The sequence below is a fragment of the Delphinus delphis genome, chromosome 10 (assembly GCF_949987515.2).
Source record: "Delphinus delphis chromosome 10, mDelDel1.2, whole genome shotgun sequence".
NCBI classification, from domain to species: domain Eukaryota; kingdom Metazoa; phylum Chordata; class Mammalia; order Artiodactyla; family Delphinidae; genus Delphinus; species Delphinus delphis.
The window spans coordinates 75,572,069-75,598,577 of NC_082692.2; the positions used below are offsets into that span (position 1 = coordinate 75,572,069).

General features: G+C 39.3%; 1 protein-coding gene across 23 annotated transcripts in view; it reads right to left on the reverse strand.

The window, feature by feature from the left end:
- FHIT (fragile histidine triad diadenosine triphosphatase) overlaps positions 1-26,509 on the reverse strand; it is a 1,444,513-nt gene that overhangs the window by 1,189,762 nt on the left and 228,242 nt on the right. For 7 of the 23 annotated variants that reach the window (XM_060022795.1, XM_060022793.1, XM_060022802.1 and 4 more), the window contains 2 exons: positions 18,979-19,029; positions 13,726-13,892 (listed from right to left, as the gene is read on the reverse strand). The exons of 9 other annotated variants lie outside the window; for them this stretch is intronic. The gene's annotated coding sequence lies outside the window, so the exon portion shown is untranslated. The remainder of the gene's footprint in view (positions 1-13,725; positions 13,893-18,978; positions 19,030-26,509) is intronic. 7 more of the 23 variants (XM_060022817.1, XM_060022799.1, XM_060022800.1 and 4 more) reach the window with 1 other exon arrangement.

Genomic DNA, 26,509 nt, shown 5'->3' on the forward strand with positions numbered 1-26,509 from the left:
ATTTATATGAAGTTCAAGAACTGGTGAAACTAATTGTTGTTGATATCAAAATAGTATAGTTACCTCTTGAGGGAGTGTATTTGGAACACATTTGGAAGAAGAACAAAAGAGCCTGCTGGGGAGCTTTAAAAGGTTCTCTACCTTGATCTAGACGATGGTTACACAGAGATATATATGTATTTAAAAATAACATCAAACTGTAAACTTAAGATCAGCATACTTTATAAACTTCTACGGTGTGTATGTTTTACCTTAATAATTTTAAAATATAACTTCAGGGGATCAGAGTTAGCTAAATAAACAAATGCTGACTGCTCTATTTTTTAAATAAATTTATTTATTTATTTATTTTTGGCTGCGTTGGGTCTTCGTTGCTGCACGTGGGCTTTCTCTAGTTGCGGTTAGGGGGACTACTCTTTGTTGCGGTGCGTGGGCTTCTCATTGCGGTGGCTTCTCTTATTGCGGAGCATGGGCTCTAGGCACACAGGCTTCAGTAGTTGTGGCTCACGGACTTAGTTGCTCCGTGGCATGTGTGTCTTCCCAGACCAGGGATTGAACCCATGTCCCCTGCATTGGCAGGCGGATTCTTAACCACTGCACCACCAGGGAAGTCCCTGACTGCTCTATTTGAGAGAAGTCTAACCTCAGGACCATTTGGGAGCCTGTTAATTCCCAAAGCTGCTTCCCTGTTTCTGTATTAAACAGCTCTACCCATACTGTCAGCCACAGGGAAGGCAACTAACCACAGGGAACAGATGAAGAAAAGTTCAGCTTAGTTGCAGGACAACCAGAAAGCATGTCAAACTATGGCCATGACCAGCTTCTCAAAACCACTTCAGTGATTGCCAATGCCTTCTTCATGCCTTATCTTTCATTTGTGCTGAATTAGTCTACATGACATGAAAGTTCAAGGGGGCAAGGTCCCTTCTTTTCTATATGAGAAATATACCTCAGGTATCTGGGTGCTCTATAAAGAATAAAAATAATAACAGGAGACTATGGAACAATTGAAGTGCAGACCATATGTTTAAACAGCACTTTCTGTCATTTTAATAAGGGAAACTCAGAGGGCTTCCAGCATAGAAAAAGAATCAAAATGGAATTATTTCATTTTCCTGACAGAGCACCCCAACCTGCAATACAAGAGTCATTAAATCTCATCATGTGGCGTTAAAAAATGCTTTTCAGCTAAGATCAGCCAAAAATGTGCCCAGGGCAAATTTTTATGACCATATCATCACAACCTGAAATTCAGATCGGTAGACTAGCTAGAAATATATGCTCACTAGAACAGTTCTGAGTTTTTCTGCATCTATCTCAGTGAAAAATGGGAGCAAAAGAAAGTTTATTTTTCCTGGAAAAACACTATCAAATAATAAAACAATCCAGGACCAGTTTTCGCAAAGTAATAACAGGTCATACATAATTGATTGCCTTTAGTCTGCATCTCCGGGTATTACAAATCATAGTTACTAGAGCTTCAACCAAAGTTACTTTCATTCCACATTCAGGCTGTCCATTCTGGCGCTGCCAGAAACTACCTTAGCGACTCTATTGCACACTTTAGTGCGTTGTTCTTTAGTTTCTTCTTCAGTGAAGTTTTCACATTCCCAACAATGTTACACATCCTTCTCTCTGTATGTTCACCCACTCTCTCTGATGGTAGGCAAAAGGTAAATTCCTCTAGAAGTGAACTGATTTGGACTTACGATCTCACCTCGGGCTGGCAAGGGACTATGAACTACCCCAAGAGATAAAACACTTTCCTGTGAAATCATATCCTAAGTCCCTCCATTAAAACCCTAGAACTGCACTGAGAGCAGAGGAGAGAAATACTAAAATTATCCCAACTCCTTGGTTTCCCAAACACTGAGCAGCTGTATCCATAAAAAAAGAATAAATAATTCATTCCAAAACTCTCTTTCTTTGCACAGCCCAGGGCTCACAGCATTAGTTGCAGGAGAAGGTATGAATCGGGGCTTAGAAAGTTTGAGTTGTGCCTTGGCCACCACAGGAACCATACCCCTCTGCCCGACTTTCCCTCTGTAAGTAAGGCTAATGACCTAGGCCTGGGCTGCCCATTACGGTAGCCATGAGCCACACATGTCAATTCAGCAACTGAAATGTGACTAGTTTGAACTGATATACGCTGAGAGTATAAAATATACACAGGATTTTGAAGACTTACTACTAAAAAAAGAATACAAAATATGTCTCAATAATTTAAAAATATTGATTACATGTTGAAATGATAATATTTTGGATATATTAGGTTAAATAAAATATATATTGAAATTAATTCTACGTCCTTCCTTTTACTTTTTTAACATGGCCATCAGTTTTTTTTTTTCATTATATATGTGGCTCACATTGTATTTCATTTGTATAGCACTGATCTAGATCATTCTGAATTGCTATCAGGACTAAGAGTCTCGCCTTGTGGAAATGGTGAATTGCAATCCTAACAGTGTATATAGACATGTTTTGTATGTCTTGAAAGATAGAGAATAAAGAAGAGGCAGTAACATAATCACCAAGTGTATTACGTTTCATTATGCTTACACGTTCCTAAGCACATTGCAAAAAGATTTTTAAAAGACAGAGAAAAAGCATGGTGTAGTCCCTTATCCTCCTGAAACAGTAATGACACTGAAAATGAACTTTGAAATCAAACCATCTTAAATCTGAATTCTGCCTCTATACCCTCAGTTTCCCCATTTGTGAAAAGAAAAATACATATACCTACTTTTTTAAAAATTAAATGAGATAATATAGATTAATGCTTAAAATATCATTGAGCACTGAGGGAATGGAAAAGATTTTGGCATTGGACATGTGGAGCCAGGAGGTGGAGGGACACTGAGATAGAAATGCTCATTAAGGAACTGGCAATCTGAGCCTGGAGATCAATAGACAAATGAATAGATAAAATCACTTCAACCAGTCTGCACAACAGGAATTGCAAACTCGGGAGTACTCCGGAGCCAGACAGGTGAGAAAATAAGTGAAACCAGTTGTGTGGGTAAGTGTATGTGTATGGTCATGTGGGGAGCACATACCCCATCTAAACCACACAGCTACAGCTCAGATCCAGCCAATTTGGACCATGAGGGTATAATAATGGTACAGTGTGGTCAGATTTTCCAATTTTTAAAGAGATTCTAGAAATTCAGATTTTTTAATGTTTAGAAAAAATTTTAAAGGCACTCATTCCAGACAGATTTCATGGGAAAATAGTTTAATACATCTGCTGCCTAGAAGGTCAAAGAGATAACTTGTTAGACTCCTACCATATGAAAGTTAGTGGAGATCTCAAAAGGAATTCCCCCTAGCCCCAATACATCTGAGCTGCCAAAGCTGGAGAGGGAGATTTACCTCTCTCTCCTCTTAGCTCCTCATGCAGCAAGAACCCAGTTGCCACAGCTACAGCTGTCCCAGGGGTCTTTCTCTCTCTCTCTCCCAGACCCTGACCTGGATGTTATGTAGAATGTTTCAAAGAGAGCTGCAAAGTCACTTGGACTCTGCAGGAGACACGTGACATAATCCAAGGCGCTACTCTGGCTATTATTCACTGCCTACTTTAGATCTCTCTGGAATATTGTCTGTTTCAGTTTCAGACTCTCTCTGCTACCCATCTGGGTAAATAAATTACCACACTGTATAAATGTGTACAATCTGTAAACCTGGAAGAACTGCCTTGCAGAATAATTTTTTAAATATCATACTTAAAAAAAATACTAGTGGCCTCTCTATATCTATTGTTAGAAAGTAAAAGGACTTATACCCGAAAAATTAAAATTACAGTAGCTACTCTCTCCTCAAGTAGGTGATTCTTAGGAAATTCATTTGAAAGAGGATGACTTCCCAGTGAACACTTTAATTTTAATTTAACCTTCCCAGAAAATGAAGTGCTTTGTGTAGATTCTTTTGGTTTTATTTAAGGCATAAAAATTAGTTCTAAGCTGTGATAACTGTGAGCTTAGGAATGTAATCATTCTAAGCACCACTTCTGACTTGCTTATAAACCCTACAGATCCTGAGTTGCTGTTTATTGCTAATTTGAAGTTGGCAAGTTATTTAACTGTGAAGCTGAACTTCAAGTCGGAGTGTGGTGAGATGGTTGGAGGTCGATTGTTTGGTATTGCTTTCAACAGGTTACCCAAAGGCTGGATGCATGACCCAAAGGCTGGATGCATGGCATGGTGCAAGGAGGTTTCTGGGTATGTGCTTCTCTAACTATTAATCTTCTTAATTAAAATGGGAACAATGACATGTTCTGAGGGTGGAATAAAATATTACATTATACTATATCTCTGGGCTTCCCTGGTGGCACAGTGGTTGAGAGTCCGCCTGCCGATGCAGGGGACATGGGCTCGTGCCCCGGTCCGGGAAGATCGCACATGCCGCGGAGCGGCTGGGCCCGTGAGCCATGGCCGCTGAGCCTGCACGTCCAGAGCCTGTGCTCCACAATGGGAGAGGCCACGGCAGTGACAGGCCCGCGTACCGCAAAAAACACAAAACAAAACAAAACTATATCTCTACCTTTTGAAACCAATCACAGATAGGACAGACAATCACAGCTCCTATCATTCACGTTTCTGATTTTGGTCTTAACTGTGGCTTTTGGTTGTTGCTATGAGGACCCAACCTAAATATCATTGCTTATATTTTATCGTTTAAAGAAAAATAAGGGAGCCAAGGTTTTGCCCATGAAAAATCTTGATGTCCATAATATAGTAGGTAAAGTATTTCTAAACTCTTTAGAATTATGTGTTTGAATCCATGACAACACACCTACATATACATATAATCAACATCAACCAAAGTGACATATGGCATTTTTTTCTTCCTTTATAATAAACAGAGGTCCCTGGAAATGTTTTAAGAAAAATGAATTCATATCTATACTTAAGTATAGGCATATTTGAATTGAGATTCCCTTGAACAAAGTTATAATTTTCAAACACCACCATGCCTAAAACATATGAGTATTCAGATACTGAAATTATTGAAAATTAAGTTATTAAAACTTTCGGAATATACCTGTACTTCGTGTAATTAATATTTTTCAGTAATTCAAGAAACAGATAAAAAAATTTCACCCTAATTTTAACTTACTATAATTTCCATTTGAGAAACAATCTAGAAATTATCACCTGCCTGAATATTTTTGGAGTAGAAAAGATGACACAGTGCTGACCTGTGGGCTGCTGACTCAGGTCCCAAGACGCATGTTGTAGGAACCCTTTGGCTGTTGTTGTGGTTCTTTATTCTAGGGTCCCCAACGCCCGGGCCAAGGACCGTTACATGTCTGCAGCCTCTTAGGAACCAGGCCACATAGCAGGAGGTGAGTGGCGGGCCAGTGAGGGACGCTTCATCTGCCGCTCCCCATCACTCACATTACCTCCTGAACCATCCCTCCCCCACCCCATATCCGTGGAAAAATTGTCTTCCAGAAAACAGGTCCCTGGTGCCAGAAAGATTGGGGACCACTGCTTTACTCATCCATTCAAGAGCCTGTACTAGCGCATTGTGTAATAGCAGGCACCTTGCTAGATTTTGGGACACAACAATAATCCCTGCCCTCAGGCACGTTACAATCTTCTTCACTCAGCATCTAATGGATCCAAAGCCAGGGAATAGAAGCACCTCACAGCCACAGACTGCAACAAGGAAAAATAAAATGCTACTACCACCCGGTGTTTGTGTGTCTGTCTCTTTCCTTCTTTTACGAGGTGGTGATATTTTTAACATAAAAATCTGAATTTCTGGCTTCTTTCTTTAAAACAAAAAAAATCAGATCTTAGCATACTAGACCAGAAATCCCCCTTGGCAACAGCTCACTGGAGCCAGGTGGCAGCGTTGTACTTCCCAGATCACTGCATGTGCGTTCTCTAGTTCACCAATGTTCCCATCACTCCCGTTAGGTTCACACATCACTCAGTTCTATTATCCACTTGGTCCTCATATTACAGTATTGAGTGTTGCCCCTCCTAAAAATGACTAGCAGTCAGAGAGCCTGGCTATAGCCTTGGGTCTGCTGTTTATTAAATATGTGACCTAGGATGAATGACTTAACCCACTGACCCTCAGCTTTCAGTTTTCTCTTCTGAAAAAAAAAAAGACAAAAATTAAAGATAATAAGACGAAACAAACCAACTTTGCTTTCTGCGCATGGCAATCGTGAATCTCCAAAGAGAAATCTATAGAACGGTTTCAAAATCTGGGAAGCACTGACCAAAGAGTTAGCCTTGTCGTAATTATATTTTCAGAAAAAAAAAATCTAGAAAGTCAGAAATAACAGCCTGTGTCTGATTATTACTGTAAAGACCACAAAGTATTCTCAACTGAATCGAATCTCACATGACTTCTATGTGACAAATATTACTTTATCCATTTTGTAGATGAAGAAAACCCAGGCTCAAGGGCTTCCCTGGTGGCGCAGTGGTTGAGAGTCCGCCTGCCGATGCAGGGGACACGGGTTCGTGCCCCAGTCCGGGAGGACCCCACATGCCACGGAGCAGCTGGGCCCGTGAGCCATGGCCGCTGAGCCTGCACGTCCGGAGCCTGTGCTCCGCAACGGGAGAGGCCACAACAGTGAGAGGCCCGCGTACCACAAAAAAAAAAAAAAAAAAAAAGAAAACCCAGGCTGAAAAGGATCAAGGGACATGCTCCATCATAATATTTTTATCAAGTCCACTTTCAAGATTGTTACCATAATTTTAATACCCATGAAGAGACCATGAACAACTGATACCACAGAATGGAAGACTAACCAGTAAGCTGAGCCATCTTTTTCCAAGGACAAACTCCAGAGAAGGAGTACAGGAGTACAGTTTTTGAAGGGGCACACTTTTCAGAGGATATTATATGTTGTAATATCAGGGAAATATCTTGAATAAATATTTATAATTGACACTCATATAGACTTTTAATAAACTGGAAGGGTTAACGATTTTGAGGATGTACTCTCTTATTAAATGTTTCTCAACATTATATCATTTTCTTGGAGACTGTTATCAGTAAGGAGGTATTCAGTAACCTCTATGAGAAACAAATGCCCTTAATTTTATTAAAATCTACTTATATTAACCCCCTCCTTACCTTCTATTTTAGCCCATTTGAACCATACTGCAGTTCAGAAAGAAATATGAGAATGGACCTGGCTTACTTTCACCTTTTCAAGAAGACCTTGATATAGTAAAAAGTCTGATTTAAACATGAAGTAAAGATTTATCACTTACCTTTCAGAAAAGACTCACCATAGGAACAGTAGGCCTTTCTAATGCATTTACATTTTTAATACGCTTACAAAAATTCAATTTAATGGTGTCTTTAGGTACACATTTACTGAATAAAATCAAATATATATTATCTTCATAATAACTTTTCAAAAAAATGCAATGGACTTATTTAAGTTTCTTCCATGGTTCACCGTAATTTAGGTAGAGAAAATTCTAAATGAACAAGCACAGGAGTGACTTTAAAGTACGTAGGAGATCTCCACGTAGTTAATTTAGAAGCACTGTGGGAAATAAATCAGGAGATATGTGAAAGAGTAACCAGTTCTTGGTGGGAGGTAAACATGAGTGAGTAATGTGCAACCTACTGTTTACACACTGCAATCAGCTGGTTGCTAAGAAAAAAGCTTAAAGATAATGGCACTGCCACTACCATGGTTTTGTTCTAAACTTCTGAATTAAGCAGAGAAACTCAGACTAGAATGCCACATGGAGAACACGGTGCCAGGGACCATACACTTAGCATGCTAGAACTAAATGTTAACAGCAACTGCAGAAGATGTGACTGCAGACTCAAATAAACTTTCTGAAACAGTCATCTACAAAACTGGCTGTGTTTGGTGATCACGCTTCATGAAAAGAGATAGGTCCAAGAAATCTATAAGAATTGTAAGCCACAGTTTACAAATTTCAAAAACGGGGGAGAAGTGTTTAGCATCCCAGCTTTTTATTCTTCCAAGTGAAGATTCTGAAAACAAATAGCATTTCCATCTAGTGTGGCCATAGCTTCATTATAAGAATAAATAAAAACATCCTAGTTCTAGGAGAACTAGATTTCTTTCCATGGACAATTTCATTTAGGAAAAGACAGCAGAAAACCTACAGAAAAGAAAACTTTTAAGGCAGGTTGGATTCCCCAGCAACAGACTCTTCACACATTTATCTTGAAGGAGGTTTTTAACGGAGTGCTTTGGGGATCAACATCTATAGAAAAAAAGGGAGGGAGAGAAAGGAAGCAGAATTGGCAGAAGTTCCAATGGTAACTTGTGGGGAATAATGAACATGGGCTGTCTTGTTTTGGGGTGAGAGGGCAGGGTCCTTTATACCCTCCAGTGTTGAGTTACTGGAGATAGACCACCTCATGAAAGAGATGTGCCTTTGAAAGAGGGCTGTCCGTGGGCAGCATCCCCAGCAGGCGGGGTAATGAGTCCTTAGCTCCTGAAGGAGGATCTGGGCAATGCATCAGAGTCCATACAACACTTTTGTCCCAAACTAGTGAAAATATTTTCAAGCACTGGCATTAAAGACAGTCACCTTTAAGCCTTTAATCTTAAGAGGTCACCATAATGCAAAGGCCACTTAAGATAACAATGGTAAAAAGTAAAAGCTTACAATGCTCTCATATTGTCAGATAACATCTGCAGGAAAATCATTCCTATTGCTTTTTGATACAAAATGACTTCTTAAGTATCATATCTAAAAGGTGGTTCTAGAAAAAGATGGTGTGAATTCATTTTTCTCTGCTCTACTCATTTTTCCCTCTAAATACAACTAAATACCCTGGAAATTATTCATCAGAAAATGATAAAAGAACTCTGAAACCTGGAAAAAAGGTCACTGGCTAGGGACCTCAGAACTTGGAGGACAACAATGTGGTGAGTCCCCTGGTTTTCTGTTTATTTCCCATATACCCTGGACTGGGCACCAGAGCAGGAAGAGCCTGCTCTCTCTAGCCAAAGGACCAGAAAAGGGGAAGCCTAATAGAAACCCAGTGAGGAGCCCTAGTCTCTGAGGCACCAATGGGCAGTCTGATCTGGAAGCAGCAGCAGTGAAGTCCTAGGCTGACCTCATTACATATCTGACAAAAGACTAGTATCTAGAATATATAAAGAATTCTCAAAACTCAATAGCAAAAAAACAAAACAGCAACAACAAAAATCCAATTAGAAAATGGGGAAAAGACAAGAAGAGATATTTCACCAAAGAGCATAGGCAGGTGGCAAGCACATGAAAAGACGTACAACATCATTAGCCATTAGAGAAATGCAATTTAAAACCATGATAAGACAATAACAAAAAAAAAAACAACCCAATCCAAAAATGGGCAGAAGACCTAAATAGACATTTCTCCAAAGAAGATGTACAGATGGCCAAGAAGCACATGAAAGAATGCTCAACATCATTAATCATTAGAGAAATGCAAATCAAAACTACAATGAGATATTATCTCACACCAGTCAGAATGGCCATCATCAAAAAATCTACAAACAATAAATGCTGGAGAGGGTGTGGAAAAAAGGGAACCCTCTTACACTGTTTGTGGGAATTTAAATTGGTACAGCCACTATGGAGAACAGTATGGAGGTTCCTTAAGAAACTACAAATAGAACTACCATATGACCCAGCAATCCCACTCCTGGGCATATACCCTGAGAAAACCATAATTCAAAAAGAGTCATATACCAAAATGTTCATTGCAGCTCTATTTACAATAGCCCAGAGATGGAAACAACCTAAGTGCCCATCATCAGATGAATGGATAAAGAAGATGTGACACATATATACAATGGAATATTACTCAGCCATAAAAAGAAATGAAATTGAGCTATTTGTAATGAGGTGGATAGACCTAGAGTCTGTCATACAGAGTGAAGTAAGTCAGAAAGAGAAAGACAAATACCGTATGCTAACACATATATATGGAATTTAAGAAAAAAAAATGTCATGAAGAACCTAGGGGTAGACAGGAATAAAGACACAGACATACTAGAGAACGGACTTAAGGATATGGGGAGGGGGAAGGGTGAGCTGTGACAAAGCGAGAGAGAGGCATGGACATATATACACTACCAAACGTAAGGTAGATAGCTAGTGGGAAGCAGCCGCATAGCACAGGGAGATCAGCTCGGTGCTTTGTAACCACCTGTAGGGGTGGGATAGGGAGGCTGGGAGGGAGGGAGACGCAAGAGGGAAGAGATATGGGAACATATGTATATGTATAACTGATTCACTTTGTTATAAAGCAGAAACTAACACACCATTGTAAAGCAATTATACCCCAATAAAGATGTTAAAACATAAATAAATAAAATAAAACCATGATAAGATACCACTATATACCTTTCAGAATGGCAAAAATTAAAACAGTGATAACATCAAACGCTGGTGAGGATGCAGAGAAACCGAATGACTCATACGTAGCTGGTGGGAATGTAAAATGGTACAGTGATTTCGGAAAAAAAGTTTGGTGGTTCCTTTTAAAATTAAAAATGGACTTATCATATGACCCAGCAATTGTACTTAGGCAATTGTACTCTTATCCCAGAGCAATGAAAACTTATTCTCATGCAGAAGTTTGTACATGGATGCTTACAGCAGCTTATTTGTAATAGCCAAAAAGTAGAAAGTATCCAAACATACTTCAACAGGTGAATGTTTAAACAAACTGCAGTACATCCGTAACATGGAACAATATTTAGCAATTTTTAAAAAGCCAATCTCAAAAGGATACATACTGCACAGTTAGTTTTATATAACATTCATGAAATATAAAAATTATCAAGATCAAGAACAGATTAGCAGTTGCTAGTGGTTGGGGATGATGTGAGGGGATGGGTGTGGCTATGAAGGAGTAGAAGGAAGGAGTCTTGGGATGACGGTACAGGTAAGTATCTTTTTTTTTTTTTTTTTTGCGATACGCGGGCCTCTCACTGTTGTGGCCTCTCCCGTGGCGGAGCACAGGCTCCGGACGTGCAGCCTCAGCGGCCATGCCTTACGGGCCCAGCCACTCCGCAGCATGTGGGATCCTTCCGGACCGGGGCACGAACCCGTGTTCCCTGCATCGGCAGGCAGACTCTCAACCACTGCGCCACCAGGGAAGCCCCAGGTAAGTATCTTGATTGTGTTGGTGATTGCATGAAACTACACGTGATAAAACTGCATAGAACTACACCTACACACGTAATATACATAAACACACAGAAAATGCCTGTATAACTGGTAAAATCTGAATAAGCTCTACAGATTATACCAGTGTCAATTTCCTGGTTTTTGTATTGTACTATAGTTAAGCAAGATATTATCATTGGGGGAAGCTGGGCAAAGGGTCCACAGGACCTCCTTGTGTATTTCTTTACTACTTCCTCTGAATCTATAATTATTTACAAATTTAATTTTTTAAAAATCAGACCTACTGATTACTCAGAGTAAAAATTCCAAATCTAGGTATTGTTTCCTCTGCAGTTTACCCAGCATCTGCACTGATCATTGGAAGCAGATCATGAGCACATCTCAGATGCCCATACTTCCAATAACCTCTCCAATCCCCAGGCTCAATTCCCTCCTCTAGGCCCCTTCTTAGAGTTTAAAGAAGGGAACTAGCAGGGTGGGAACCCCCTCAATGGCTTAGCAAAACTCTATGCCAGTTCTCAGGTTGTCCTCAACTCTGCTATGGCTCTATTCCACTTCTGTTGTCATCATTTTCTCCATGTCTGATGCATCAGGGTTGCTGCTGAAAAAGGTTTGGTTGCAGCCTTTCCTCATCAAAAATAGACCAGTTTTGGGCTTCCCTGGTGGCACAGTGGTTAAGAATCCGCCTGCCAATGCAGGGGACACGGGTTTGAGCCCTGGTCCGGGAAGATCTCACATGCCGTGGAGCAGCTAAGCCCGTGCGCCACAACTACTGAGCCTGCATTCTAGAGCCCACGAGCCACAACTACTGAAGCCCGAGTGCCTAGAGTTCATGCTTCGCAACAAGAGAAGCCACTGCAATGAGAAGCCCACGCACAGCAACAAAGACCCAACGCAGCCAAAAAAATAATTAATTAATTGATTTTTACAAATAGACCAATTGTGATTGCTTGTGGCATTTTATAGTGATATGTACAAAACAAACAAACAAACCCTAAAGCATGGCAGAAGGTCCTTAGGCTTTTATATAAATAATTTACTCTATATAAATTCCCCTAAGATAAATTTGTGTCAGTCTACAGAAAGTGTCTCTCTCAGGGGACTCATACCAGTTGTATTTCAGCACACTGATAGCCATTTGCAATTTGCAAAGAAAAAAATATATCTTTTATATCTGAAGGGGAACACCACACTGTTATTCCTTTGTAAGATTAAGAAATTTATTCTAGTTTAAAAGTTAGCTGAATTCTTACTCTTTTTACAAACTAGACTTTAAAACACAGCCAGTAAATTGACCAAGCACTACCGCTTTTATCCTTCTGATATGTAAGCCTATCAAAACATTAGTGATAAAAAAAACAATTAGTGATGAAAACCTTCATTTAAAAAATCCTGTTATTCAATTATAATATGCATTTCACTACCACACTGTATTTATGACCCTTAAAAGTCAAAGCTGGAACTGCTCTAATACTGATTTCTTCAGTGCTTATCATTAATTAAAAAGTAAAAAACTATTACCAGGGTATCTGCAATCAGGCTTTTAAAGTAAGAAACATCAATATCCAGTAATTGAGAACATTTTGGAACAAATTTTAATCAGCAAAAACTCAGGAGAGAAAAGGAAAATGTTCTGTATTATTTCAAATTGTAACCAGATCAGTATATGCTACTGATATATTACAACTGCCCATGCCTCCAAGGCATCTATCCAATTTTTCTCCTCTAGCAGATGCCAAAAAAAAAAATACAGTCAGACTCGTCCATTTATATAATGTTTACATATATAACACATCAGCAATATATTGTTTGAGGTTTTATGGAAGCCAACGTCAAGAAGCAAAATGTGTTCTGCCACTGTACTTCAGTTCCGGCTCATCCTTAGAGGTAGGCAGATGGATCATTAAATTATGGCTGTGCTAAGTACCTACTAAAGCATAGTGATGTACTTGTGTCAAGGGCACATAGATGAATAAAATAGTTCCCACCCTAAAGGAGTGCAAAATCTAGTATTGGAGCCACATGGAGAGTCTGCAAATGAAAGAACTCAAGCACAGAGTGTGTCCACGGTGAAAGGGAAGTCCTTAACATCAGTTGAGACTGATAAAAATAGAAAAGAATAGTGGTAATAGCAAGAATGGTTTGAGTGTCTTTGGCTCCCTAATCCACTCTACCAGCATCCACCAAGTCACCTCAAATAAACAAATCTATTTGTTATGTACCTGTTAGGTACCTGCAGTTTCAAAAAATGTCCCCTAGCTTCCCCTTATCTATCAGTCAGGGTCCCAGCAGGACACAGATGGCCCACTCTAATTAAAATAGATTGAGGAGGGTTTAATAAAAGAGACCATTTACAAAACTTTGGGTAGTATACACAGAAACGATAAGGAATAGCCAACACTCTGGAGTTATTATCATCCTTAGCTGTAAAAGGAGAAGGGAAAGGAGCAGTGCCCAGAACCTAGAAGGAGAAGGTCTGGTTGGGAGTTAATATTAAGAAGAGATTTAGATAGAGGAACACAGCTAGACCAAGTAAGAGCCATTGGGAGGGATCCAAGGCAACTAATACACTGACCTCACTCTCCTCCGTTCCTCTGATCTCATTTGGGTTTCCAACTGGCCAGAAGGCAAAAAATCCACTGATGAAGTCCATATAGATGAGCAGATGGAAGAGAATAGAGTTCCTGATTCCCACTGTTGAGAAAATCAGGAGCTACCAACTGCCTAGGGCGGAGAGTTGCTCTGAAATTTAAATGATATAAGGCATATTATGCAAACAAACACAACCTCAAACATAGCACATGAATGAGAAATGGAAGTTATTAAATATATAATAAGGATTTTCTTCATTATACAATTCAATTTAGCAATTATCTATGCCTCCTATCATTTTCTCTCCACACGAAAGGTACACAGGAAGGGGAGAGAAACCAACATTTCTGGAGTGACTACTACATTTGCAGCACAGTGCTAAGCATTTGGGATATGCCATCTCATCTAACTTTCCCTAGGAACTACAAGATAGGAATTATTTAGCCTATGGGATAGGTGAAGAAACTGAAGCTCAGATACATTAACCATCTTGCTTACAATCAAAATTAGGAACTCAGATCTGTCAAACTCCTAAACCCATGATTTCTCCATTATTATATGTGATGAGTTGTAGATGGGCTACCTGCCCACATGAGAAATATTTTTCATCAAACCGAGGGAAACCAGAGGACAAGCTTGCTAAAGGTAAAACATCCATCTTAGGGTTGCCATTAAGAAACAGTCAATAACTGATAGATATGAGGAAGAAGAGGAGAAGAATGGTGATGATGATGATGATGATGGTGACGACAGTGATGGTGATGGTGACGACTGATGGTGGTGCTGGTGATGATGATAAACACCTCATCTTAACAAAGGGCTAAAGAGCTTCTATAACTGACACCAAGAATTCCTAAAATAGGGTATCAGTATGTAGCTGAAGACTACATTTGACTATTGTTAATATGATAACTATTTGTTAATACTGGTCCCTCAGTCATAAGAAGCTTTTTTCAGAGCAGGCTGTGTGGTATAGCAGCTTGAACCCTTTGAATTTCAGTTTCCCAGTCTGTGAAATGCAGTAATAATATATGTGGTGCCTAGAGCTGATGTGAGGTATGAATGACAGACTGTGTTTAGAGCACCTTGGATCAGGGCCTAGAACACAAAGTCAAGTTAGCCTTTTAATACTGATGGAAGGTTGCTTCAAACACGTGTGGGTTCTTGGCAAGTCTTTCTTTGAGTAAAGGACCTAGAAGTAGAAATCAACCTCAAGCAACATTTTTAGGGAAATAGTTTTTCTTTTGTCATTTCAACAAACAACTGAACCAGAGTGTTTTAAAGATTATTCTGCCATGAAAACAGCACTGTCAATGACCACAATAAATGCTAAACAAAATTCTTCATGAAATTCAACATTTTTCATGAACCCAAGGCTATAAATATTTTAGGGGTAACTCATGACACTTTGTATTTATGCTATGTGCCATTACCAATTTTTTGTGTACAAAATATCCTTTCTGATGTAAAAAATTGTACGAAAAATCAAAAGAAGCCACCAAAGAAACACCAACTTACTGGAGAAAAAAATTCCTAATTTTTTTCTACAACTGATTGCATTCAAAGAAACACATGCATTTTTAAACAAAATATATACCAAAACTTTCCTCTTTAGATTGAATCTTTCAGGAGTAACTTAGCAAAGTTGAAGCTTTAGTAAAAAATACATGAAATACAGAGTGAATAAAGTCTTTATTTCATCCTCCAGAAAATATCTACTTATAAAATATACACATGGCTAAATTCAGAAACCTACATAGTGGAAAGTTTCATAATTTGATTTGTTATAGTAAGCTATTGATATTTTTGATAGGAAAGAAAAGAGGAAGGGAGATATAAACCTCAGAATGTATCCTCTGCAGTTTAAGATATAAAAGTTTTATTATTTCCATTAAGGTACTTAATATTTAACATCAAATGTTGCTTCTTTCATCTTGCTGTCTTATTAAAAAAGCCTATCAATGAAAAATTAAGCCTCTATATGAAATGGTTCATCCATAGTGATAACAAGTTTGAATTATAACTTAGTCAATGAAAGGTTGTTTGTCTATATTTTATTGCTTTTGCTATTTCCTTAGTAATCATCTTTGCCGTCTGTGCACTGACATTTGCAATAATGTGTTTACATCAGAAAGTTAGGCCCTGTCGTTTGATGTAACAAGAGGCTGTATTTTGTAGCACACAGGCACTTAGCATACCCCACTTCCTCTTTGGCATGTGAGTATAATGGTTTTTTCATCTGTCATATTTAATTACCTTTATAGGCATTAACAATATATTAGTAAAAATCTGTGGAGGGATATTTGTTTTGTCATATTCTTTTTCTGAGGTGAAAGTCTACTTGATAACTACAACTTCATTTCCCATAAAGCTAAGAAGAAAGTACTATGTGATTTTCATCTCTCTATCAGACCAAGGTCTCTTATTAAAGACTGAATCAGAGAATAAAATTACAATGCACTCTGACTCTGCCACAGAATTTTGTAACTTGAAGGGAACTGTATTCCCGTGTGCATGCAAATACCCTATCCCACTACAGAATGTGTTCTCTACACTTAGCAGAAGTCGCTGATGCTTCACCCAGATCCTGTTTGGGTTTTGGGATCCATTTTACCAGTTTGGTAGCCCATTCCTTCTTACGGGTGTTGCTGCCAATCTTCTCCAAAGGACTGCCCTTGAGCGAAAGAGCCCCTTCACCCAGAGGTGCCTGGGAGATGTACCACCATAGCCACCCCCTACCCAGGGCCCATAGCTAATGACTGACTAGTGGAAAGGGGAGCGCTCTGTCTCAAGGCAGGACTGCCCTTGTGGTACGATTCATGCTCCAGAGCGCCTCATGCGATCCGGCTAATCTTATCGGAAACCACATCCTTGGTAGCTTCTTCCCCTGCCCTATCCTAATACTCTCACTCCCCTCCTGGTTTCTCCCAAGAGCTCTCCCTTAATAAATCACCTGCACACCAATCCCTGTCTGAAGACCAGGAACCCAACCTAAGACTCTGTAGAAGCAAACACTGATGAAAAGACAGGCACATAATTGGTCTTCCAGTTTGGGCAGGTAAGCAACAACATCTCAGCCATTTTTAAAGTCCCTGTCTACAGAGCTTTACAAGCCCAAGTTGGTGCTGGGGGGAGAATGTCACATGCCATTATGTAACTGTGTGAAGGGAAGTTCCTAAGATCTACAAACTCACCTCACTGACAGGAGTCACTAACTGATTCCTACTCTGGGGAATGTGGCAGTTGGCAAGGGCTGCCCTTCTTGGCAGATGTCAGGTGGTGTCCTGCATTGCAATTCCCCACTCATTGGGAGAACAAAAGGAGTCTGGGGCTAGTGGAGGGAAAAAATACGACAAGCCGAGCATCAAACTACAAACAGCTCTTTGAAACCTCCCTGATAGAGATGATGGTGTTTGTGCCATACCTATTGAGTTGAATCCAATAATAGAAGGACGGATCACCACTTACTCTGTGCTGTCAGTAATGAAAGCTATCAAAACTAAGCCTGAATGCACCTCACTGTTGCCGTGTAAATCTAACATGGACAGCTTAATGAGGGAGGGACATTACCTTTTCTCACACTCCAATTTTACTCATGAAAGAAATGTGGCCCATACTGGCAATTAACTTGAGAGATTAATTAAATCAACAGCAAGTTCAGTTCCTTCCACAGTGCATTCTGATATCATAGGAAGGGACCAACATGTTGTGGGCACTTAGCACATGTTAAATAATAATTACTAAAATAATCTAATTTGGACTATTTTTTGCAGAAAACTGGTAGCTAACCCACCAGTAAACAAATGCCACAGTCTGATACAGCTACTCAATATTTTACATCGTCTTACTCTAAACTCTATTATTCCTGAAACTCCCAACAAATACTGCACAATAAGTGTGTTTCCTCCCTCAGCAATTTCACTCACGGATAGTATTTACTATATCTTATTGGGCCTCCTGAAGAGTGAGGAGGCAGCCAATCAGACAAAACACAAACTCTGACCCAGCTTAAGAAGTAATAGACAGGATCCCATTGTGTCTTCTTCAAAACAAAGACTGACACTGACATGGGAAGGAAAGAACAACAGGGGTAGAGGCATGACTTTTATTCGGTGTCAGAAAGCCACACGGTGTGCTCTGGTTTGCTTTCTTATGTATTCTCAGAGTCAACTGAGTTCTATTTTTGTGCTTTCTTCTCTGAAATGCTAAAGTGCTTTCCTCGTCTATCTACAGAAAATCTGGTTTTAAGAGGAGTCGTACAAATTTGACCAATTGGCAGAATGGTAATTAAGTTCTTGCTTTGGTGAAAGTCAATAAAATTGTTTTAAAATGTTTGCTATAGAATCATGTACCTATAATATAGATCAAATTAATACAATAGAGTTATTATATAGATACCACGTATGAATTACAGTAGTGCCTATTCCCCCTCATCCCCACACAGCTCTCAAATCCACCTACCCAAAAGGTGATTCCCAACAGTCGCATTAGCAAGGACTCCTCTTATTATCATCTGAGAATGGAGTATAAATTTTTAAATATTCTATATATCCAAGATTAATAATCAACTAATTTCCCTTTTGGTGTTATTAAGGAAGGTATATGTTCTGTTGAAACTTCTGATCAACAAATCAACATTAGGACACAGAATTAACATAATCCTTGGGAAAAATAGGAAAAGGTAACATTTGGGTACCTTCTTCACAGTCAGTGTGGCTACTCATACACTTTAGGAAATAATGAAATGAGTGTGAAGATCTCCTTTCTAGACAGGGAACTCTATGACAAGGTGATGTCCTAGACCTACCCTAATAGGTATAAGTGAAGAAAATTTATATTAACAATCTTTTAAACTGCAAGAAGCTTTATCTACCCAAGTGGCACCTTGGAACTAGAAAGAGATGGTAATTAACATCAAGTCCCAATGTTCTAATATAATCATATCACCTGAAACACAGTATCTCCAGGCATATCTTCAACTATTATAAAAAATGTCTACACTATTAATACACTTCTTGACCACCACAGACTGAATGTTTGTGTCCCTCCCTAAATTCATATGTTGAAATCCTAACTCCATTGTGATGGTATTAGAAGGTGGGGCCTCTGGTAGGTGATTAGATCACATAATGGGATTAATGCTCTTATAAAAGAGACCCCAAGAACTCTCTTGCCCCTTCCATCATGCAAGGACACAGTGACAAGATGGGCTATGAACCAGGAAAAAGGCTCTCACCAGACAATGAATCTGCCAGCGTCTTGATCTTGGAGTTCCCAGCCTCTAGAACTAAAAGAAATAAATTTCTGCTGTTCAAGCCACCCATGGTATTTTTGTTATAACAGCACAAACAGACTAAGACAATGACAGAGTGTTCCTACAATTGATGACAAAAAAAAGTATAAGGAAAACAAATGACTAAATTTATCAGATTTGGAGTGGTCTTAAATTTGCATCAAAATGAAAATATTGAATTCAACTGATCCAAAATTAGTCCACATTTTTCATTCAGGCTATTATTTTAGACCTACTACTACTAATAATGTCTAACATTACTAAGCTCTTACAAAGTGCTTTATGTGCATTCAATCATTTATTTGACTCAACAACCCTATGTAAGAAGTACTATTATCATCCCACTTTACAGATGAAGAAACTAAAGTTTACTTAAGTATCATGCATAGCTATATGGCATCTGTGTTTACCTGCTCCTTGGTCAATCTGGACCAAATGACTGGGATGGAGGAGGGGGTAGGGAGAGGTAGTGGGGGTGTGAAGTTTGATATTTTGTTCTAATGGTCAAGGAAAACACTGTGAAATGTCTGAACAATAACTTGTCCCAAGACCACAAGCTTACCTTCAGTACTGCGAATACTGTAAGAGATATATCTAAAGTTCTTTCTGATATTTCTTATATCACCAGTTTAATTGCATATAATACATATTAATTGGATGTAAGATCTATTTGAATATTTCTCACTGTAGCAGAATTATATAAGGAGAGTTAAATAATATAGGGAGCTGATAGTTCTGTTTAACAGAAAGTAAAAGTTGGGAAAAATATAATCTCAATGATTCCACTGAAGTGGGGGTGGAGTCAAGATGGCGTACTAGGAGGACACAGAATTCGCGTCTTCGCACAACTAGGACACCTACCAGGCATCAGTGGGGGTCCATGGATACCTAAGGGGATGGGAGGAACCCCCAGCAACCAGGCAGGACATGGGGCATGGGGGGAGTGAAGGGGGAGGAGAAGTGGAGGCAGGTCAGGACTGGCGCCCCTGAGGGACAGCTGAGGGAGGGGAAGGGATCCCATGCCCGAAGGGGGATATTGGGGAACCAATGGGAGGGCAGAGGATCAAAACAGAGAGTGGCCAGGTTTCCCCTGCCCACTTGGGCCCCTAGGAACATGGTGAGATCCCAGGCCTAATCCTCTGCCCACTGAGGCCCCCTCCAGCCATGCGGATCCTGAGACAGTGGGAGGGAGGAAACGGGGAGCAAAAGTAACAGCCAGACATCTGGGACGGCACCCCTGAGGGGTGGCTTGCGGAGGGAAGGAGTTCCTACACCCAGCAGGACCCACTCACGGTTAGGGGTCCAGCAGACATGGGGGAAACCCTGGGGGAGATGGTGGGGAGGGGTGCAAAGGAACAGAAGGGAACATGGCCAGTGCTCTCCCTGTCCACTTAGGCACTGGGGAGCCGGCTGGACTCCCAGGCCTAATCCTCTGCCCTCAGAGTCTCCTTGCTGCTGGGCATAACCCAAGCCCCGCCCCTACACCCCCACCCAGGGCCCTACCTCTACACTCGGAGAACCCCTCCAATGCACTGGGCCTAAAACCCACCCACACACCCTTCCTCAGGGCCGTAACTCCAAACTCCAGAACCCCACACTCCAGAGGCCCTCCTTCCTAGTGCTGCCTCTCCCCTTCAGCACAGGTCCTAAGCAGAGGCCCCACCCCATGCTTGAAGGTAACCCTGCCAAGGCCCCGCCCCCAGGGCCTTTTCTGGCTAGTGGGTCCTGAGCCTAGGTTCCTGCCAATGCTCGAACGTAAACCCCCCCCACCCGCATAGGTCACCCCACCCTAAACCCCGCCCCTGCCTCAGTTCCACCCCCACCTAAACTCCACTGCCATAGCCAAGACTTTTAGTTTCTTTTCTCCTCTATTAGATTGGAGTTCTGTTTTACCTTGTTGACTCATTGTTGTTGAGTCTTTTATATTTTTATTTTTCCTAGTAAATCTTTTATTTTTTGAATTTTACTTTATTCTTTAGACTTTCTTATTATTCTCTCCTTTTGGCTTGTCCCCCCCCCACCACTTTATTTTCTCTGTTGTGGTTTTATTTTACCTTGTTAAAGTTATTTCAATTATAGTTTTATTTTTCCTAATGTATTTTTTATCTTTCTAATTTTATTTTGTTTTTCATTCTTTAATATTACACTGTTCCCTTTTTTCTTTCTTTCTTTGTTGTTTTTACAGTGCCATGAAGCTTGCAGGATGTTGGTTCCCAGGCCGGAGATTGGGCCTGAGCTCCTGTGGTGGGAGCTCCAAACCCAAACTGCTGGACTAATAGAGAACCTCAGACCCCAGGGAATATTAATTAGAGTGAGGCCTCCAAGAGGTCCTCATCTCAGCACCAACACCCGGTTCTATCCAACTGCCTGCAAACTCCACTACTGAATTTCTCAGTTCAAAAAACCAGTAACACAGGAATACAGAACCACACATCAAAATAAAAAAAGAAATGACAATAAAATATGTTACAGACGAGGAAACAAGGTAAAAACCTACAAGACCAAATAAATGAAGATGAAATAGGCAACCTACATGAAAAAGAATTCAAAGTAATGATAGTAAAGATGATCCAAAATCTCAGAAACAGAATGGAGAAAATGCAAGAAATATTTAACAAGGATCTAGAAGAACTAAAGAGCAAACAAACAGTGATGAACAACACAATTACTGAAATTAAAAAGACACTAGAAGGAATCAATATCAGAATAACTGAGGCAGAAGAACGGATAAGTGAGCTGGAAGATAAAATGGTGGAAATAACTGCCAGGGAGCAGAATAAAGAAAAGAATGAAAAGAATTGAGGACAGTCTCAGAGACCTCTAGGAAAACATTAAACGCACCAACATTCGAATTATAGGGGTCCCAGAAGAAGAAGAGAAAAGGAAAGGGTCTGAGAAAATATTTGAAGAGAAGAGTCGAAAACTTCCCTAACATGGAAAAGGAAATAGTCAATCAAGTCCAGGAAGAGAGTACCATACAGGATAAACCCAAAGAGAAACATACCGAGACACATATTAATCAAACTTTCAAAAATAAAATACAAAGAAAAAATATTAAAAGCAGCGAGGGAAATGCAACAAATAACATATAAGAGAATCCGCATAATGATAAACAGGTGATCTTTCAGCAGAAACTCTACAAGCCAGAAGGGAGTAGCAGGACATATTTAAAGTGATGAAATGGAAAAACCTACAACCAAGATTACTCTACCCAGCAGGGTTCTCATTCAGATTCCAGGGAGAAATTAAAACCTTTACAGACAAGCAAAAGTTAAGAGAATTCAGCACCACCAAACCAGCTTTACAACAAATGCTAAAGAAACTTCTCTAGGCAGGAAACACAAGAGAAGAACAAGACCTACAAAATCTAACCCAAAACAATTAAGAAAGTGGTAATAGGACCATACATATCGATAACTACCTTAAATGTTAATGGATAAAATGCTCTGACCAAAAGACACAGACTGGCTGAATGGATACAAAAACAAGACCCATATATATGCTGTCTGCAAGAGACCCACTTCAGAACTCGGGACACATACAGACTGAAAGTGAGGGGATGGAAAAAAATATTCCATGCAAATGCAAATCAAAAAAAAGTTAGAGTAGCAATTCTCATATCAGACAAAATGGACTTTAAAATAAAGACTATTACAAGACAAAAAGAAGGACACTACATAATGATCAAAGGATCAATCCAAGAAGAAGATATAACAATTGTAAATATTTATGCACCCAACATAGGAGCACCTCAATACATAAGGCAAATGCTAACAGTCATAAAAGGGGAAATCGACAGTAACACAATCATAGTAGGGGACTTTAACACCCCACTTTCACCAATGGACAGATAATCCAAAATGAAAATAAATAAGGAAACACAAGCTTTAAATGACACATCAAACAAGATGGACTTAATTTATATTTATAGGCCATTCCATCCAAAAACAACAGAATACACTTTCTTCTCAAGTGCTCATGGAACATTCTCCAGGACAGACCATATCTTAGGTCACAAATCAAGCACTGGTGAATTTAAGAAAATTGAAATCGTACCAAGTATCTCTTCCAACCACAATGCTATGAGACTAGATATCAATTACAGGAAAAAAATCTAAAAAATACAAACACATGAAAGCTAAACAATACAGTACTAAATAACCAAGAGATCACTGAAGAAATCAAAGAGGAAATCAAAAAATACCTAGAAACAAATGACACTGAAAACCCGATGACCCAAAACCCATGGGATACAGCAAAAGCAGTTCTAAGAGGGAAGTTTATAGCAATACAATCCTACCTCAAGAAACAAGAAACATCTCAAATACAGAACCTAACCTTAAACCTAAAGCAATAAGAGAAAGATGAACAACAACAACAACAAAAAACAAAGTTAGCGGAAGGAAAGAAATCATAAAGATCAGACCAGAAATAAATGAAAAAGAAAGGAAGGAAACAATGACAAAGATCAATAAATCTAAAAGCTGGTTCATTGAGAATATAAACAAAATTTTTAAACCATTAGCCAAGTCATCAAGAAAACAAGGGAGAAGACTCAAATCAACAGAATTAGAAGTGCAAAAGAAGTAACAACTGACACTGCAGAAATACAAAGGATCATAAGAGATTCCTACAAGCAACTATATGCCAATAAAAAGGACAAGCTGGAAGAAATGGACAAATTCTTAGAAAAGCACAACCTTCCGAGACTGAACCAGGAAGAAATAGAAAATATAAACAGACCAATCACAAGCACTGAAATTGAGATGGTGATTAAAAGTCTTGCAACAAACAAAAGGCAGGACCAGATGGCTCCACAGGCGAATTCTATCAAACACTTAGAGAAGAGCTAACAACTATCCTTCTCAAACTCTTCCAAAATATAGCAGAGGGAGGAACACTCCCAAACTCATTCTACGAGGCCACCATCGCCCTGATACCAAAACCAGACAAATGTGTCACAAAAAGAGAAAACTACAGGCCAATATCTCTGATGAACATAGACGCAAAACTCCTCAACAAAATACTAGCAAACAGAACCCAACAGCACATTAAAAGGATCATACACAACGATCAAGGGGATCATTACCTCTTAATCGTTACCCCAGCAATGCAAGGATTCTTCAATATACACATATCAATCAATGTGATACACCATATTAACAAACTAAAGGATAAAAACCATATGATCATCTCAATAGATGCAGAAAAAGCTTTCGACAAAATTCAACATCCATTTATGATAAAAACTCTCCAGAAAGTAGACATAGAGGGAACCGACCTCAACATAATAAAGGCCATACATATATGACAAACCCACAGCCCACATCATTCTCAATGGTGAAAAACTGAAACCCTTTCCTCTAAGATCAGGAAGAAGACAAAGTTGCTCACTCTCACCACTATTATTCAACATAGTTTTGGAAGTTTTAGCCACAGCAATCAAAGAAGAAAAAGAAATAAAAGGAATCCAAATCGGAAAAGAAGAAGTAAAACTGACACTGTTTGCAGATGATGTGATACTATACATAAAGAATCCTAATGATGCTACCAGAAAACTACTAGGGCTAATCAATGAATTTGGCAGAGTAGCAAGATCCAAATTAATGCACAGAAATCTCTTGCATTCCTATACACTAATGATGAAAAACCTGAAAGAGAAATTAAGGAAACACTCCCATTTACCACTGCACCAAAAAGAATAAAATACCTAGGAATAAACCTACCAAAGGAGACTAAAGACCTGTATGCAGAAAACTATAAGACACGGATGAAAGAAATTAAAGATGATACAGGTGTAGAGATATACCATGTTCTTGGATTGGAATACTCAACATTGTGAAAATGACTGTACTACCCAAAGCAATCTACAGATTCAATGCAATCCCTAACAAAATACCAATGGCATTTTTCACAGAACTAGGACAGAAAATTTCACAATTTGTATGCAAACACAAAGGACCCTAAATAGCCAAAGCAATCTTGAGAAAGAAAAACGGAGCTGGAGGAATCAGGCTCCTATACTTAAGACTGTACTACAAAGCTATAGTAATCAAGACAGTATGGTACTGGCACAAAAATAGAAATATAGATCAATGGAACAGGATAGAAAGCCCAAGGATAAACCCATGCACTTATGGTCACCTTATCTTTGATAAAGAAGGCAAGAGTATACAATGGAGAAAAGAGAGCCTCTTCAATAAGTGGTGCTGGGTAAACTGGACAGCTACATGTAAAGGAATGAAATGAGAACACTTCCTAACACCATACACAAAAATAAACTCAAAATGGATTAAAGAACTAAATGTAAAGCCAGACACTATCAAACTCTTAGAGGAAAACATAGGCAGATCACTCTGTGACATAAATCACAGCAAGATCCTCTTTGACCCACCTGCTAGAGAAATGAAAATAAAAACAAAAATAAACAAATGGGACCTAATGAAACTTCAAAGCTTTTGCACAGCAAAGGAAACCATAAACAAGACGAAAAGATAACCCTCATAATGGGAGAAAATATTTGCAAATGAATCATCGGACAAAGGATTAATCTCCAAAATATACAAGCAGCTCACATACCTCAATATCAAAAAAACAAACAACCCAATCCAAAAATGGACAGAACACCTAAAGAGACATTTCTCCAAAGAAGATGCACAGATTGCCAACAAACACATGAAAAGATGCTCAACATCACTAATCATTAGAGAAATGCAAATCAAAACCACAATGAGGTGTCACCTCACACCAGTCCGAATGGCCATCATCAAAAAATCTACAAACAATAAATGCTGGAGAGGGTGTGGAGAAAAGGGAACCCTCTTGCACTGTTGGTGGGAATGTAAATTGATACAGTCACTATGGAGAACAGCATGGAGGTTCCTTAAGAAACTAAAAATAGAACTATCATATGACCCAGCAATCCCACTACTGGGCATATACCCTGAGAAAACCATAATTCAGAAAGCGTCATGTACCACAATATTCGTTGCAGCACTATTTACAATAGTCAGGGCAAGGAAGCAACCTATGCATCCATTGACAGATGAATGGATAAAGAAGATGTGGCACATATATACAATAGAATATTACTCAGCCATAAAAGGAAACAAAATTGAGTTATTTGTAGTGAGGTGGATGGACCTAGAGTCTGTCATACAGAATGAAGTAAGTCAGAAAGAGAAAAACAAATAATGTATGCTAACACATATATATGGAATCTAAAAAAAAAAAATGGTTCTGATGAACCTAGGGGCAGGACAGAAATAAAGGCACAAAAGCAGAGAATGGACTTGAGGACACAAGGAGGGGGAAGGATAAGCTGGGACGAAGTGAGAGAGTAACATTGACATATATACACTATCAAATGTAAAATAGATAGCTAGTGGGAATCAGCTGCATAGCACAGGGAGATCAGTTCGGTGCTTTGCGACCACCTAGAGGGGTGGGATAAGGAGGGTGGGAGGGAGACGCA